The sequence below is a fragment of the Accipiter gentilis genome, chromosome 21 (genome assembly GCF_929443795.1).
Source record: "Accipiter gentilis chromosome 21, bAccGen1.1, whole genome shotgun sequence".
In the NCBI taxonomy this organism is placed as follows: Eukaryota; Metazoa; Chordata; class Aves; order Accipitriformes; family Accipitridae; genus Astur; species Astur gentilis.
In genome coordinates, this window is record NC_064900.1 from 16,777,410 (window position 1) to 16,792,832 (window position 15,423).

General features: G+C 46.1%; 1 protein-coding gene across 5 annotated transcripts in view; it reads left to right on the top strand.

Annotated features, from left to right (window-relative positions):
* The window catches only part of GJA8 (gap junction protein alpha 8), an 84,834-nt gene that overhangs the window by 46,916 nt on the left and 22,495 nt on the right, over positions 1-15,423 (top strand). For all 5 annotated transcript variants that reach the window (XR_007509047.1, XM_049824537.1, XM_049824538.1 and 2 more), the window contains exons 12-13: positions 3,043-3,407; positions 3,856-3,949. The gene's annotated coding sequence lies outside the window, so the exon portion shown is untranslated. The remainder of the gene's footprint in view (positions 1-3,042; positions 3,408-3,855; positions 3,950-15,423) is intronic.

Here is a 15,423-nt window from a genome sequence, read left to right on the forward strand (position 1 = left end):
ATCTCCGAATCTCACAGGGCCTGCAGAGTCCTGTGTGTAGGTTTCATTCAGCTCCTGTCATCCCTGAGCATCACCCCAGGGCTGCTCTCACCAGCCTGGACCAAGGAGGGCTGTGGCTCTGCTCCTTCCCCTAGCCATGAGCCCTGCATCAAAGGCTGCAGAGGAGAAGGGTCAGAGATGCCCCCAGGACTTTCCTCAAGGCTGGGGGGTCCCTAGGAAATCTTTGTGGCTCTTTGGCACTGCTCGTCTCCTGCTAAAAGGCCTCAGCAGATGGGGAAAGTGTGGCCTTCACTGTGCCGCCAGGCAGGAACTCTCAGAGCTGGAAAGGGAACTGGTAAGGGTTACATCTGCACGTGTAGGTGTGAGATAAGAGCTGACCTACCCTTCACCCCGAACTGAACTCCCTGAAGCTCAAAGAAGGTAAGGTGACTGCTTGTGAAAATGCTGGGGGGAAGCCTGCCAGACCGGCAAACTTGCCGCTCTTGCTGGGGGCTGGGAGCAGACATCGAATGACCATCCATGAGCTACTTGCCAGGTCCATGAGGAGCTTGGTAGGTCCCTCAACAAAATGCTTGAGGACTGGTGTCACAGAGGAATCAGGACCCGAGGGTGCCCGTCAGGAGCCAGGTTGAGGACAGCCGTGCCCCAGGGCAGTGGGTGCTGTGGTCTGCCAAACGTGGCTCCCTGAGCGGGGGGACACCATGCGAGCGCTGCTGAGGCCTGTAAACCCAGGGGGGGGGACACCCAGCCCAGCAACAGGGCCCACTGTACCAGAGGATGTTGGGCAAAGGAAACTGTTCTCAAAATTCAATTTTTTTTTCCCCTCAGATCTGTTTTTTCTTTTCCTTTCCAAAAGTGCTGAAGTTCTGGGAAAAAACTGTGTTTCTAGCGGCAAAAGGAGGGAGGAAGTTCGTGCGTGTGGCAAAGGCTCGTTTCGCGGGCACCATCAGGCAAGGGAGGAACGCCAGTCGGTGGCAGGATCGCAGGGGGAGGGATGCTCCTGTCCAGAGACAGGGAGGACGGAGCGCCCAGCCTTTGTGTCCCCCGTGGAGAGGGCACCGGGGGAACGTGGCAGCTGCCCACGCTCCCCTCGCTTGTAGGCTAGAGCAGCTGTGGCTGCTCAGAGCCACTGAGGAGGTGCTGGCGTGAAGGCCCCCGTGATATCCACCTGTCCTTCCTCATGTATACCTGCCCATCTCTGTGGGCCCCTCCTGCCCATTGTTCTCCAGCACCTTTTTGTTCAGGGATTGCATTTTTTTCCCTGGCTGGGGGCAGGGTTGTGTTTGAAAAATAATGTAAAAGAGAAGAATCCAAAGCAGGACAAACCCCCGAGTTTCCCAGCGCGGTACTTGGCAGAGGCACAATCCTGTCTTTGGACAAAGCCTTCATCCTGAGGGGTGGAGGTGGAGGGAGAAATAGAAATTACAGGCAACGGAGAAACCATTTCAGATGAAGCTGAAACAGCATCTACTAGGTATCTGAGTGGGGCCTTTACTGCACATAGCCTGTGACTGTTGCTTTCAGATATCCCTACAGTGATACACATTTCAGATACTGTCACAGCCTTTTCCCCTGTGCAAATATAAACAGGGCAACATCCACAGCTAAGTGGCCTTAAATGGAATTCCTGTACTGGAAATCTGTTTCTGCTGGGAAAGAAACATCCTCCTTTTAACGATATTACTGGGTCCTTAAGTCTCCTGGGAGCCTCAGATCTGTTTTGCACAATATGGGAAGCGGTGCTTGCCAACGTAAGCATGGTATGGCGTGGTGAGGGCTGGCCTGGCCCCAACACCATGCTCTCAGCACCAAACCCTACGTGCCAGCTCCCCTGGGAACGAGCAGGGGGCTCTGCCTGTAACGCCTACTGCTTGCATCGGTGGAACGTGGTTTTGTATTGAATTTGAAGGAGTAGAGAGAATCTTCTTGCCCCTGGCATCTTTATGACGACTAGGAAACAGAAAGCATGGATATCTCAGAAGGTGTTTTCCAGCAAGCACACACCAAGAAGAAGCGTCTCTCTCTTCTGTCTCTGAATGTAAATTCAGGGTGCCAGAGGACTGGCAAGATGCAGCTTGCCTGTTTAAATCCTTAGTGCATCTTAACCTCACGCAGGCAGGGCCTCTCTGGAGGTGAAATGAGAATTTATTTTAGACCTGAGCTCCTGTGCTGAGGCTGCTGGTAAGGGCTTCATTGGCACCAGCTGGGAAAGGGGGCAGTTGTGACAACCACACGTGCCCCATGGGAATATAATGGAGTCCTTTAGCTCATTGCAATGGTTGTGGGGGTTTGCTGTGTGTCAGAGCCTGTTAGTGGTGCTCTGGTGATTTGATTGCTTCCCCAGAGTAGTGCTGCTTGAGCCACTGGGCCTCAGCTATGGTAGCTCAGGCAGTGGGAGCATCCTTGGTGTCCTTGGTACCTGTGTGGATCCTTGTTATGTAGGCTGCGGAAGAGATTCCTGAGCTTCAGGTTGTCTTGAAACACTGATCAGTCTGTGGCCACTTAGGCTATCTTTGCTGTTGCTATGTGGAGTTAATGGTCACCACGGCAAGGACGGAGCCAGGATGTTTTGGCTCTAACAGTGTGTATTGCCCTGTGATGTGGTTAAGCCTACAGCTTGCTGGCTGCTTGTACGGTTCCAGCTCGGGGACTGTGGCTGCACAAAAGAAAGAAATTTCTCATGAACTTCTTCACCTGCCCCTGAAAACTTGGTGGAAAAAGACTTAGGTCCTAATCAAGCTGTTAGTCACAGCAGGTTTCCCAAGCCTTGGGGCTTGCCTCTGCAGGCGGCTAATCTCTGTGGGGCTCATGCCAGCCATGCTGCTGGGGGCTCTGCTCTGCTCCAGGCAGCATGTGCGAATGCTTGCCTGGGAAAGCAGTCATTTCAGAGAGCAGAGCTTTCCTCTCTGGGAAGGAATGGTGGGGAGGACCTGAAGCAACCAGACTACCCCTCCATCAGCATGTTTGAGCAATGAAAAATCTTTTTAATGCTTCACTAGGGAACCCGTGGGGATTTAATAAGAAAAGATTTGTTCCCTGCAGGCCTGATGCTGCGACAGCTTCCAGCAGAGACGAGCTGGGTGGCTAGATAGGAGGCTGCGTACCGAAAAGAGAGGGTGAAAGGTGCCGCCTGCCAAAGCAGCAGCTGGTGAGAAGGCGACTGGACTGCACAGCATCAGCGCACACATGATCGGTGGGGAAGCGCGAGCCCAGCTTCAATCCTTGTCAATGGCACCTCGTTGACTTTTAACACTTCCTTATCGTGTCCGCGCTCACCTCATAGCAGCACTGATAAAATGCCATCGCCGGTGTAATCTCCTGAGCAGCTCTGCAGAAAACGTTGCAGAGTATGGGAGGCTGAACTGCCTGCAGCCAGCAACCAGCATGGGACTCTTGTCCAGAGCAAGGTAACAAAGAAATGGCCCTAACCTGGGACAAGGCGAGGGTGGAATAATCTCCTAGGTTTACGGAGCACCAGGTGTGCCAATGTGACTGACACAGCAGCACATGAATTTTGTGTTAGAGTGGGGTTTGCAGAAGCTGGGATAGCTGCTACTTTTCAGTACCTAGTGGAGTTGGAAATGTAAGCTCTCTGAAGTGACTGCAGTATGTTAGTACCCAGAGCTATAAACAACAGAGTTATGATAATGGGAAGGAATGCACAGGGTTTTTTGTTGTCTTTCTTTTTTTCCCAGAAATAACTTATTTCTCTCTCTTGGGTTATTAAGTGCCTAAGTAGTTCTTGTACAAATCTTAATTATCGCTAAAAGAAGGCATCATTTTTCAACCCATAACTGCTACCTGTAGGCTCATAGCAGTTTTTTAAGCTACTTTTAATTTTATTTTTTTTTACAGGCAAGCAACTTGCAGTGATACATTTCAGAGAGTCCTCTTTATGGGTTTGAACTAAGGACCCCTGAATATAAAATGATACACAACTACTGAGCAGGTATGTCATTTTTGGAACCTATAACTGGTGCCAAACTCTTTTACAGTATCTTGCCACTGAAGGAGAACAATGAAACCTGTCATGGAACTGGCTGGAAAAAAAGAATTTTCCTTCTGAGTGAGAAATTTGGATGTTTAAGAATGCTTTTTTGTTTGTTTGTTTTAAAGAAAGGATCCTAGACACAGTGTCCTTCTTCCTGAATTGGAGAGAAAAGTCATGATGCTAAAATTCCTTGCTGGAGAAAAACTTTTGAAGGTTTTATCAGAGAACTTGGGGCCAAAGTCCTTCACTTTTTTCATGGCTGAAAATTTGATTTCAGCTTCACAGATCCAACTATTTTAACCGATGAAAGGTGAAACAAGGGGCTGCTTTAGAGTGAGGAATTATCATTAACAACAGAAACTTCCAGTGAAATCAATGAAAAGTTTCAGTTTGACTTGCTGTTTTACTTTTCCACCTTATTCAGAAAATAGCTTTATGCAGCTCTCAGCACATTTTTTTTCTTCTTGGGCTACAGCTCTACTCCGTACTATGTTATTCATTGAATGTTATTATCCTGTATCTCTTATATAGCACTATTCTTGTAATTGTCCCTGTAATCACTTCCACATGCTGCAAACTTGCAGAATGGAACAAACTCCTTCCACATTCCCTGTATGCACATTATCTTTGCCAAGTTCTTCCTCTCCAATTCTTGCTTGGATACCTTGAAGTTTATTTTCAATATCATAATCCCAAAGTTGTTCTCACAGGAACATCTAGTGCTGTCCCAGCCACTTTTAGGAGTCTCTTATTTTTTTCCCACCAGCTTTGATCTTTCCTGTGCTTTTGAACTGTTCTCCCCCTTTGCTCTCTTTCTCTTGTTTCTGTCCAACATCTTGTACTACCATCTCTTTGTTTCAGCGTCTCCCCATTTCTCCAGTCTTCCATCATCCCCTACCAACATCTGGAACTCTATGTGTGGGAAACCCAGGCCTTTTCCCAACACCACCTCTCTTCATCAGCCCCAGCACTTCCGCTGTTCTCCCCAACAGTGACATCCACGTTACTGCACATTTTACTGTATCCAAGCTGTCTTCCATATGGGCCTGTCAAGTCTCACCAGCTTTTCCTCTAAACTCTGACTTTTTGCCTCCACTGTCTAAGCGATGAGCTTATTTGTCCTCAGTTACTGCAGTGCTGCTTGCAGTCCCCAGCCTCCTGCCTCCCAGGTCCTGCTGCCTTACCCTTGTTTTTCCTCAGCTTCATATTCCTTCTGTGGCTTCTCCATCAGGTTTCAGCCTCTACACGTAGACTCTGTATGTACCCATTTCATGGTTGCCTGCTATCCCCTCACACTCGCCATCTTCCTGAGTGATGTTTAACCACTTACTGACTCTTTCTGCATCATTTGCTCACCTTTATGCCTCTTTCCAAGCCTTCAAAATTTCTTTTTCTGCACTTCAATGTTTTGGGTTTTTTCCCTTGACCCTGTCCGTACTAGGCACAATCAGGAGCAAAACACCTTGAAGATAGTAAATACCTGATTCCTCTTGAAATGAATACTGATTATCTGCCCACCTAGGAGTTAGGCAGCTGGATATTTTTAAGGTATTTCTGTACCAGTGTGCCACCTGGCACCCACTGTTAGCTCTTGAGACCCCTACTTAAATTCCCTACACTGCTGATGCCACCTCACCCTGGAAGTCTGTGGTACCTGTCAGTAGTGTCCCCATAGTCTGCATTTGGTAACAGCCTGAGGAACTTGGTATCTAGTTCTTGCTTCAGTTCACTGGGATCCATAAGCAAGCTGTCCCTCTGCCTATCTCTCTGTCAGGGCCTGATCTCGTACAGGTTTTCCCAGAAGGCATACCAGATCAATTGGTGCACAACGAAGAGCTGGTGGAGAAGGTAAGTGTTGTGGCCAGTGTCTGAGACCAGGAGGTAAATGACCAGATTTAACTTCCTTCTTGGAGGATGGGAAACAGCACCTAGCCTCCTCACCTCTGAAATCCGCTATCTGTAGAGATGGAGGCAGCTATGATGTTGAAGTTTGCTTGGTGGATCAGCAGAGCATATGAAATGAAGTGTATGTAATGTTAGGCTAAGCTGTCATGGTGGGAAAAAGTGGGACTGTGCTTCCTTTATGTCCCTCTGGTAATCTGCCCATGTAAGACCAAGACTTACATTTGCACTTTATCTAGCCATCTGGTTATTGTTCTTTGAAATTTTAAGGACCTTCCTTATCAGATTTGAATGAATTTCATCCTAGAATGTGCTCCAGCCTGATGGGCAGAGCCACTTGCTCAGAACACTTGAGGCAAAATGGAGAAAGTGTTGAACTTGACTTCTTTTTTTTTTTTCTATATTCTAGTAAAATGTCCTAATTAGTGGCTTACTGGGCCATGTCACCACCAGCCTGGCTTACTATCTTTTTTTTTTCTTCTTTTTTTTTTTTTTCTGGAGTGCTTTTTGACAAAAAACCCTTGTATTGTGTACTTAGACTGGGGAAGGCAGCAAGGTGGTGAGTCCTGTTTTGAGATGGACACCCCCTCTACAGATAGGTGTGAGATATCCATGTCTTCCTGAAGCCGTGCCCTTGGTCAGTGTTTTCCCATGGACATCCTATGTGGTGTCCCTTAAGGGTGCTGGTATTTGCTGGTGCTCTTCTGAGGCACCCAGCGCCAGCCACCTCCACTCTTTGTTCAGTGTGCAGCAGTAAGGGGATGTGAACTTCTAGCTGAGCTGCTCCTGCACTCAGCACTAACCAGCTCACATTTGCTGCAGACCTAGTGTAATAGTTAACCATGCCAGCAAAAGAGAAAGGAGGAGAAGAAAAAGGGAATAGAGAAAATAAAAAGCAGGACGTGGAGGTAATGAAAGTGGGGGAGTGCTTCTGGTATTGTAATTCTACCAGACTTAGATTTCTCTAGCTTCTGCTGTGCTTTGCTAAAAATGAGGCTAGTTAGTCATAGCAGATGTGACTGTAACAACTAATAGAGGAATGAGAGAAGCTATGAGAAATGCATGAATTAAGTAGACTTTCTTACTGTTGTTTTGTGGGGGGCTTAGAACTAGCAGTTTTCAAACTGTGGCCTACTGGTTGCTCCTGTCAAGTGATTATAACGCTATGGAGGGTGAGAGAAAGGTGCAGCAAGCAAGATGCATGATGTGTCTTCAGTCAGGAAGAGGAGAGCGCTTGGGGAATGGGTTACTGGAACTGCTGAGGGATGATGGTGTAGCTGGGAGGAAAGATGTAGCTTAGGAGTAGATGCTAATGTTGCAGAAATGGGGATGGGGATTCATGTGGCTAAGAATAAATGGGTTTATAGAAAGGATACTGGTGGTTATTTGGTAACCAGAAGCTTAAATGATCAAAGAGTTTAGTAAGCCCTTCTGACTTTGCCTTGCCCTTCCAAAAATATATCATGGCTGGGTGGAAAGTCACCTCCCATCCATTCTTAGACGTTAATCACCCCCTTCAATATAGGTGGCCTATCAGATTGCATAGGCTGGATAAACATTGGGATATATGATAGCACATTTGCTGAGCTATGGGATCTAAAGGTAAGGTCAGTATCTGGAAAGCCAAGATATTTGTAAGGGGAGGCAGGATTCCTGGTCTCTTCAGCTGCTTGCCCTCAAAATGGAAGGAGAAAGCATTTCAAATTCCACAAGCCTTTGCAGGCTCCAAGCTATAAACAGGCTCTTCCTATATGAAGCAATAAGGATCTAACCGTAATCAGAAGATGTCTGCTTTTCCATACAGGCCTAATACTACTGGGATATGCTTTTGTGAGGGGGATGAAGCCCATCAGTCAGGCGGGACAGGAGTGCCCAGTGCTACTGGTGTGGATCATTCAAGACGGTATCGAAGATAGAGTCATGGGGTAAAGAATAAATGAAAGCCCAGTCAAGCTGAAGCAGAGGGAGACAGAAAAGGGAAGGAGTCAAAAACAGAAAGAAAGATGAAAAGAGGAAGAAAATAATTAGGGAAGGGGGGGGGGAGGGGAAGTATTGGCAGTGTTTTGTACAATGGAGAAGTGTCCCAACTATTGAATACACTCCATAAATACTGCATTTTTTTTGGCTCGCTAGTCTAAGGGCCTCTGTGGAGGCAAGTACACAACTGATGGGTCCCCAAGTCCTGCTGCTCTCTCCAAATTCAATGAAAACAGAATTTATGCCCTAGATAATGATCCTGAATTCATCTCGGGGGGCTGTGGCTCTAGCAGGTCTGGATCACCTGTATTCCCAAAAGTAATGTGAAGGAAGATATGACCAAAGGAATGTATTTGCTATTTTACTTTGCGGCACACAGGGCAAGTGCCATATGCAGTAGTTGTGGATGCTCTGTTTATCCCCACCGCTCCTGCTAGCTTGAATGCAATGGTACCACAGCTTGGGTCTCTGAAGCTGTTCTTGGCACGTAGGCTCTTTGCATTAAAAATCTTCATGGGTCTGTCACCATAGGCCACAGCTATACCTTGGGGTGCAGAGTATGCAGGGTGTTGATGCTTGGAAGTGCTTGTACAACACTGCTCTGTATTTCCTGGTCCTAGTCAAGAGATTAAAGTGATGGTTACTAGAAGTTTAATATCCAGTAGCATGTTGCATGCGTTGGTGTTTCCTAACAGCAATGACTACTGTTTCACCCTATAACCACACCTCTGCTCCTAGTCAGAAACACCAAACCTGAGCAGCCTGGAGTGTGCTAGCTTCGTCTCTGGTGTGTGGTCTGACATGGATGCACAAACCGCTTGGATGATGGAAGAAACCAAAGCGTCCCTCATAACTAAAGTGAAATCTTCTAGGATGTTGGTTGTTCTCACATTAGTCAGGTATGACAGTGGGGGAAAGTGCCTCTCCAGGAAGGATCTGTGTCACTTGGACCCTTTGTTTACACTGACCAAAGCCATTGGATTTCATACCTTCTCATACAGTGATCCTACAATAAAATGGGAAAGATCAGACATTCCTGTAAATACAGAGTACTGGGGCTCTGTCCCGGATGGGAAATGTGCACAGTAAGATGCCAGACCCATGAGCCCTTCTCCACACTGGGATGGAATAACCTACCTTTTTCATCATGAATCTTAGCAGCCAACGGTGTTGTCTCACATCATTCATTAGCCAGCCAGTGTCAGTATGTCCTGGTTTCAGCTGGGATAGAGTTAACTGTCTGCCTAGTAGCTGGTACAGTGCTATGTTTTGAGTTCAGTATGCAAAGAATGTTGATAACACACTGATGTTTTCAATTGTTGCTCAGTAGTGTTTAGTCTAAAGTCAAGGATTTTTTCAGCTTCTCATGCCCAGCCAGGGCACAAGAAGTTGGCACAGGACACAGCCAGGACACCTGACCCAAACTGGCCAACGGTGTATTCCATACCATGGGACGTCCCATCTAGTATAGGAACTGGGAAGTGGGGGGGCAGGGAATCACCGCTTGAGGACTGGCGGGGTGTCAGTCAGCGGGTGGTGAGCAATTGCCCTGCGCATCATTTGTACATTCCAATCCTTCTATTACTACTGTTGTCATTTTATTAGTGTTATCATTATAATTATTAGTTTCTTCTTTTCTGTTCTATTAAACCGTTCTTATCTCAACCCACGAGTTTTACTTCTTTTTCCTGATTTTTTCCCCTGTCCCACTGGATGGGGGGGGGAGTGAGTGAGCGGCTGCATGGTACTTAGTTGCTGGCTGGGGTTGAACCATGACACAGTATAATTAGGGGTTAAGTAGTTAATCTTCAGAAATCCCTTGGAAGTCAGGGAATCCATACATTTGCTTATTTGCAACTTGTGTAATTTGTGTACTGCCCCTGAGGCAACCAGACATGGGAATGCGATCCCATATTTTTGTATTTAACAACTGAAAAGAAGATGTGAGAAAAGGTTTGTATTTACAACAGTATAAAGAAAAGCTTTGACTATCTAACTTTCACCTTCCCTGTTGCATGCTATGCATCTTCTTGGTGCCCAGTCCTGCAAAAACAGAAAGCCTGTATTTTAGTGTGCATTGAGACTAGCTCCTCTGACACAGCATGAAGTTAAGCATGTGCGTAAGCTTGCTTTTGTCCCAGCCAGAGAGGAAGACTACTGTTTCTTCATTGGGGCCCACTTGTGTTAGGCCCTACTGAAACACGTATCAAATGGTAACTTTACCTTAAAGCACTTCAAATCAAATTACACAAGGTAGACTGAGCCAGGAATAGATAGTGCTGGTATAGTGCTTTTAAAAAGTTTTGTTGTTGCTGTTTGGTGCAATGCAGACATTAGAACTTCACAGGAAACTTGCTGGTCCTCCAAATGGATAGAGGTGTATAATTGTAAGGGGTAATAAGCGTTGTAAAGTTAGTAATTTGTGGCTGTATACTATTGAACTCTGCTATCAATCATCTGAAAGACAGCAAAATAGTAATAGGTCAGTAGGAATGACTCAAAAATCAGTAAGCTAGCAAAAAAAATAATACATTACTGCAGTAGTCTGGATCACTCAGAAAGATGGGGCCAAGCATAACATTAGCTGCTGTAAGTCACATGTCAAAGAATAAGGAATACAGGCTATGCTTATCAGCTGGCAAGTTTGTCTTGGGAAGCAGTGACAGGGAAGAAGTGGGGGCTGGTGCAGCTCACTGGCTGACAACAAAATTCCAGGATGATGCTGTAGCTGGGGGAACTCATGCAGCTTTCCGTAACTAACTTCAAGGTTAATAGCTCTAGGAGAGGCTGAGCATGTGTCATTTAGCACTAACACAGTCACTTCCCATGTACTCTATTTAGTGCTTTTGTTGGTGGTTCCTGGATGGGAGAGGTTTCAGGGACAATGCCTGAGGGTGTAAAAGAATTGGAAGTATGCCTTCCAGTGAAAGAAGTTAAAGGAAAAACAGAAAGCTGAAGGCTAACTTTTTTCAGTGTCTATATATACTTACATGGGGAACAAATTTAGCAGACTAAAGTGTAATAAGATCCAAACCCCAGAATTTGAAACTGGGGTGGGGGGAAGTCATATGAGAAAAAGCACTATTTTTTTAACATTGTCTGTAATTAACCATTAGAAAACTAACTCACTGAGGGTTGTGGAGTATCCTCCACAAGGAGGCTTTTACATTGTGACTGGATTCTTGTCAGAAAGTAGGCCCTTGCAGATGGAAAGGATTTCTACCAAGTCTTCTGACCCAAGTTTTTGAAGGTGTGGGTCTAGACGATCATTCTGAAATTACAGTCAGAGGTTGGCTCACTGTTGGCAGCTATGGGTTTGACAGTTGAGACCTCAGGGCAAGAACAGAAGGCATCTCCTCTCAACCCAAGGCATTACTCCTTTTCACCCTGACCTGTGCAAACAGCCAAACCACATCACTCTTCCTCTTTAAGTTTTGAATGCATGCTATTGCTCCAGTAAGCAGCATTGCTCCCCCTTCATTCCTGTTTCCTATGTAACCATCTACTCTGTTCCCACTCCATGACATCGGCAGCCACCTCCACCACTGAAAGACCACTGAGGGTGGTGGAGGTGGGCTCCAACATTTCAAAGAGAAGCTGCCACCACCTCTACCCTGTCACCAGCCCTTCATCCCAGAGCACTGTTCAACTGCCCATGGTGGCACCCATGGGTCTGGCTGTACAAGGTGGGAGAAGCCCGAGTCCTCAGCGGGAGCAACCAGGCACTGTCTTCACTGGGAGAAAAGGGCATGAGCTAGATGCAGGCCGCTCGCCTGAACTCAGAGTGTTTGCTTCACCTTTTTATTGGATTATGCTGCAGTGATATCCTAAAGCAAATGAGGCTTCATTAGTGTCCACTGAGGTGCTCAGTGATGAGGTATTAATCGTCATTTATCAGTGTTGCTTTAATTCTCCTCCAGCCAAGCCAAGGCGTTCCTTTGCATACCATCATCTATGGCTTTGAATATATTTCAAACTTTAAACCTTGAACAGTTATTCTCCTATATTTCTGAGGCAAACAAGAATGAGTTTTTTCCCTCTCCTTCCTCAATGGGCATTTTAATTTTTTTGTGGAAAAACTATATTCCCATGATGCCAGGGTTTTGCTTCATTTCTTAACTTATTCCCCACAGACTTAAACTTTGGCAGAGGCCAAGAGCGTGCATGTGGAATGGTCAGTGTTGCAACATACCATTAGAAACTTCAGAGAACAGCACTAGAAAGATGAGCACTGACGCGGGTGGAGGTAGGGGCAATATTAATAGGGGCCGGCAGGGGCTCTGAGCCTTAGCGCACAGCTGGTGTGAGTAGATACTTGCTGTAACAGGACTTTCTGGGAAACACAATGGCCACTTATGAGCCAGCCCTATCCCAACACAGTAGAAGAAAGCCAGGCAGGGCAGTGTGTCCCCTGCGGCGCAGGAGGGCTAGCTGGGTGGAGTGTGGCAAGGGGCGGTAAGCAGGCAAGGAGCTGTGGATGTGACCACTGAGGCTGCGCCGGGTGGGAAGCTTTTCCTCTTGTGACTGCACCTGGATTATGTGCCAACCTCAGCGCACAATGTTATCACTGCAAGCCAGCACATGGCCAGGACGGCTGTGCTCTCACAGTCAGGCCCCAGGAGACTTTCTCCAGTTCTTATAGCTTTTAGCTTTGATGGCTTTTGCCAGAAACACGCCATGACCCTCTTCCCTGGGTTTCTTTCCAGTGGTACCAGGACTGCCTCTGCTCATGGATGAGCTGTGCTACTGAAGTGGGGATGTAGTTGTGGGGAGTAAAAGTGAAGGGTTTTGTCAGGAACTGAATCAGGACCTCTCCTCTACCCCACCCCTCTCTGGCAATCTGTGCTGCTCTTGGCTGTTTCCTTATCTAGGGTTTATTGCTGTGCAAAACAGCTGAGTTAGTTAATGACTCAAAAAGTCCCAGCTGCATGAAGACTTTACTGCTCGGATAGAAATCCTTCCCAAGAAGCCCATTCCCCTTTCTGTAACAAATACATAGCTGCCGAAACCATGAGTACTCTTGGATAAATGCAGTCCTTGGACAAACGTAGTCCTTTGGGGCTCAGAACCAGTCTGTGGCAGCGGTTTCCATGGGTCAGGGATGTGTGGTCTGTGTACAGTCACCTTTACTTTTGTCACTGTTAAATATCTTGCCTAAAAGGGAGAGTCAGGCCTGGATCATCAGAAGCACTTAGCATTTTCACAGATCTCCCTCCATGGCAGTCTACAGAAGTTTTATCTTTTCTCTAAGGGACACAAGCTAGATTAAATGCTGCTGCTAGAAGTCCCAGCCTGAGCCTGCCCTCTTCCCTGCACTAGCAGAAAGCTTACATTATTTATTTTGTTGTATTGTTCCATGAATAAGACTTTTATTGCCCCTTGCTTGCCTTTTTGCCCAGGCAAGCCCAGGCATCCTTTCTTGAAAAGAAGAAATCAATATCCTTTCCTTAATTTCTTGGCAGCCTTTGCTTTTCCCAGGACAGATGTTTTCTAGGACAGTTCCAGGTTTTCCATGATTTGGCAGGATAGGCAATACATTCAAAGAGTGTAACAGCACTGGACTAGTTTGCAGGAAATGAAGTGGTTCCAACCTTTGACACCTGAGGTTCATGAGTGACTAAAGCCTTTGGCATCAGGGAGACCTGTTAATGCAAATGTCAACTTCCAGCTAAATTAAAATCTACTCTTAGGACAGTCATATGGCTTTCGACAGGTATGACAATGTATACAGCAAATAGCATCCAAGAGAATTTGCAGGAGTCTCTGTATTTTTGGGGGTCTGTTCTGGGTACATGATTGGTGCCTGGTTGTTCATAAGTCTTTGTAGGTTTACTGACAGCTTGCCAGGATTGGCATTTGTACTCCAATAAATAGACTTGAAACAGTACAGTAACAAACAGGAGGTTGCTGGCACCTTCATGCTGGACAGATATGAGTCTGCTATGGGCAGCTCAAGTGCTGATGCGTGATACCCTTTGATACAAATGCACTTAGGTGCTTTGTGGGGCATCATCTGTATTAAGCTCGAAGGAGGCAGGCTCTACGTTCAAGTTGTCTGTGAGCTGTCCTTTGGCACATGTGGATTGGCAATGTCTTTATTGCTTTGTTTTCTGCTGAGTGTTCTTTGCTATTCTCATTCTGCTTTGCAGTAATTCTAGTCTTCTTGCTTCACATTCGCTTCTCACATGGTCTTGCCTGTGTCCTTCAAACTGCTTCCCTTATATGGATAGCAAAGACAGGCACTATCTTTCCAGGACTGAGAGATGAGACATTGCTTATAGATGGGACTAGCTTCTGAAATGCATGAGCAAGAATCCTCAGGATGATGCTGTACATGGACAGGAACTTTCTGACACTGCTTTCTGGGCTACAGATCATAAATTATTTTTGGGAGCTGGACTAGAGATGAGCAGATTTAAGCCCTAAAAATTACATATTAGCAGCCTGTGTATAGGTCTAAGATCTCATATGATCAGTACAAGGTGAGAAGGCAGTCCTGAGGGTTACCTTCTTCATTCAGGCTGGCAGGTAGTCATTAAAGCAAGCTGACTTTTGAATCAGAAAATAAGTACTCTTTTTCTAATTTGCTGAATTAGGGGTCATGGAGAACACATAATGGGGAGATTTTGACAGCAGAGGACTGTCACGAAAATTGCATAATAAACCAGGCAGGACTGAGGTGATATATGTACACGCCTTGCCTCTATGTGTACATCCAAGGATCACGTAGCCCTATCAAGCACAAAGTTGCACTGCGAGCTTGTATGCAGTGCAGCTACCCTTAGCTCAAGAGTATTCCGCAGAGGCACTGCTTCCCGGGACGAAGTTCCCCATAGCAGAGCTACAGCTGATCTCCTTGTGGATGTCCAAGACATGACCTTCCTTGTGCTAAAGCAAACCCTTTCTGTGTTTGCCCAGCTCACTGTGCCATCAGGGGTGATCTAGATCAGCAGTCCCCTTTTTCATGATTTGTCCCTCTCCTGGACTTACTGACATTTGCAAAATGTTTGCTGTTTACTTCCAGGTTATTGACTAAAAATATCATGAGGCCAAAACCCCTCCAGGATCTTGGTACAAACAAGCTATAAACAAAACAATCACTTCTAGTTCTCGATTGTATTTTGGGACCAGTCTGATAGGTCATTTATAGTCCGTTTAACGACTGCTATCTTGTTTTTCCGTCAAGCAAGTTCTTTACTCAAATTGCCAAGTGATAGAAGAGAAACTGCCTTCCAGGATCTTAAGTATGTTGTACCAGCTTTGTTATATTTAACAATGGTATGTGCAATTTCCTCAGAGAAAAGTATTAACACAGTTCAGTGGGGTGAATTTTCTATAAAACAATCTTGATTGCCCCTAGTTATATTTCCCACCTTTTATTCCCTTTGTTCTGTGTTAGCCACTTCATTATTTAGTTCAGGCCTGAGATCCTACCACAGGCTGTAGTTACCTGTGAGTAGTTACAGTTACGGGATATGCCCTTCTACATAGTCTTTACAAAATGCCAGAATATGGGTTTTCTTCTTCTCCAGGACTTACCCATTGCACCAAGA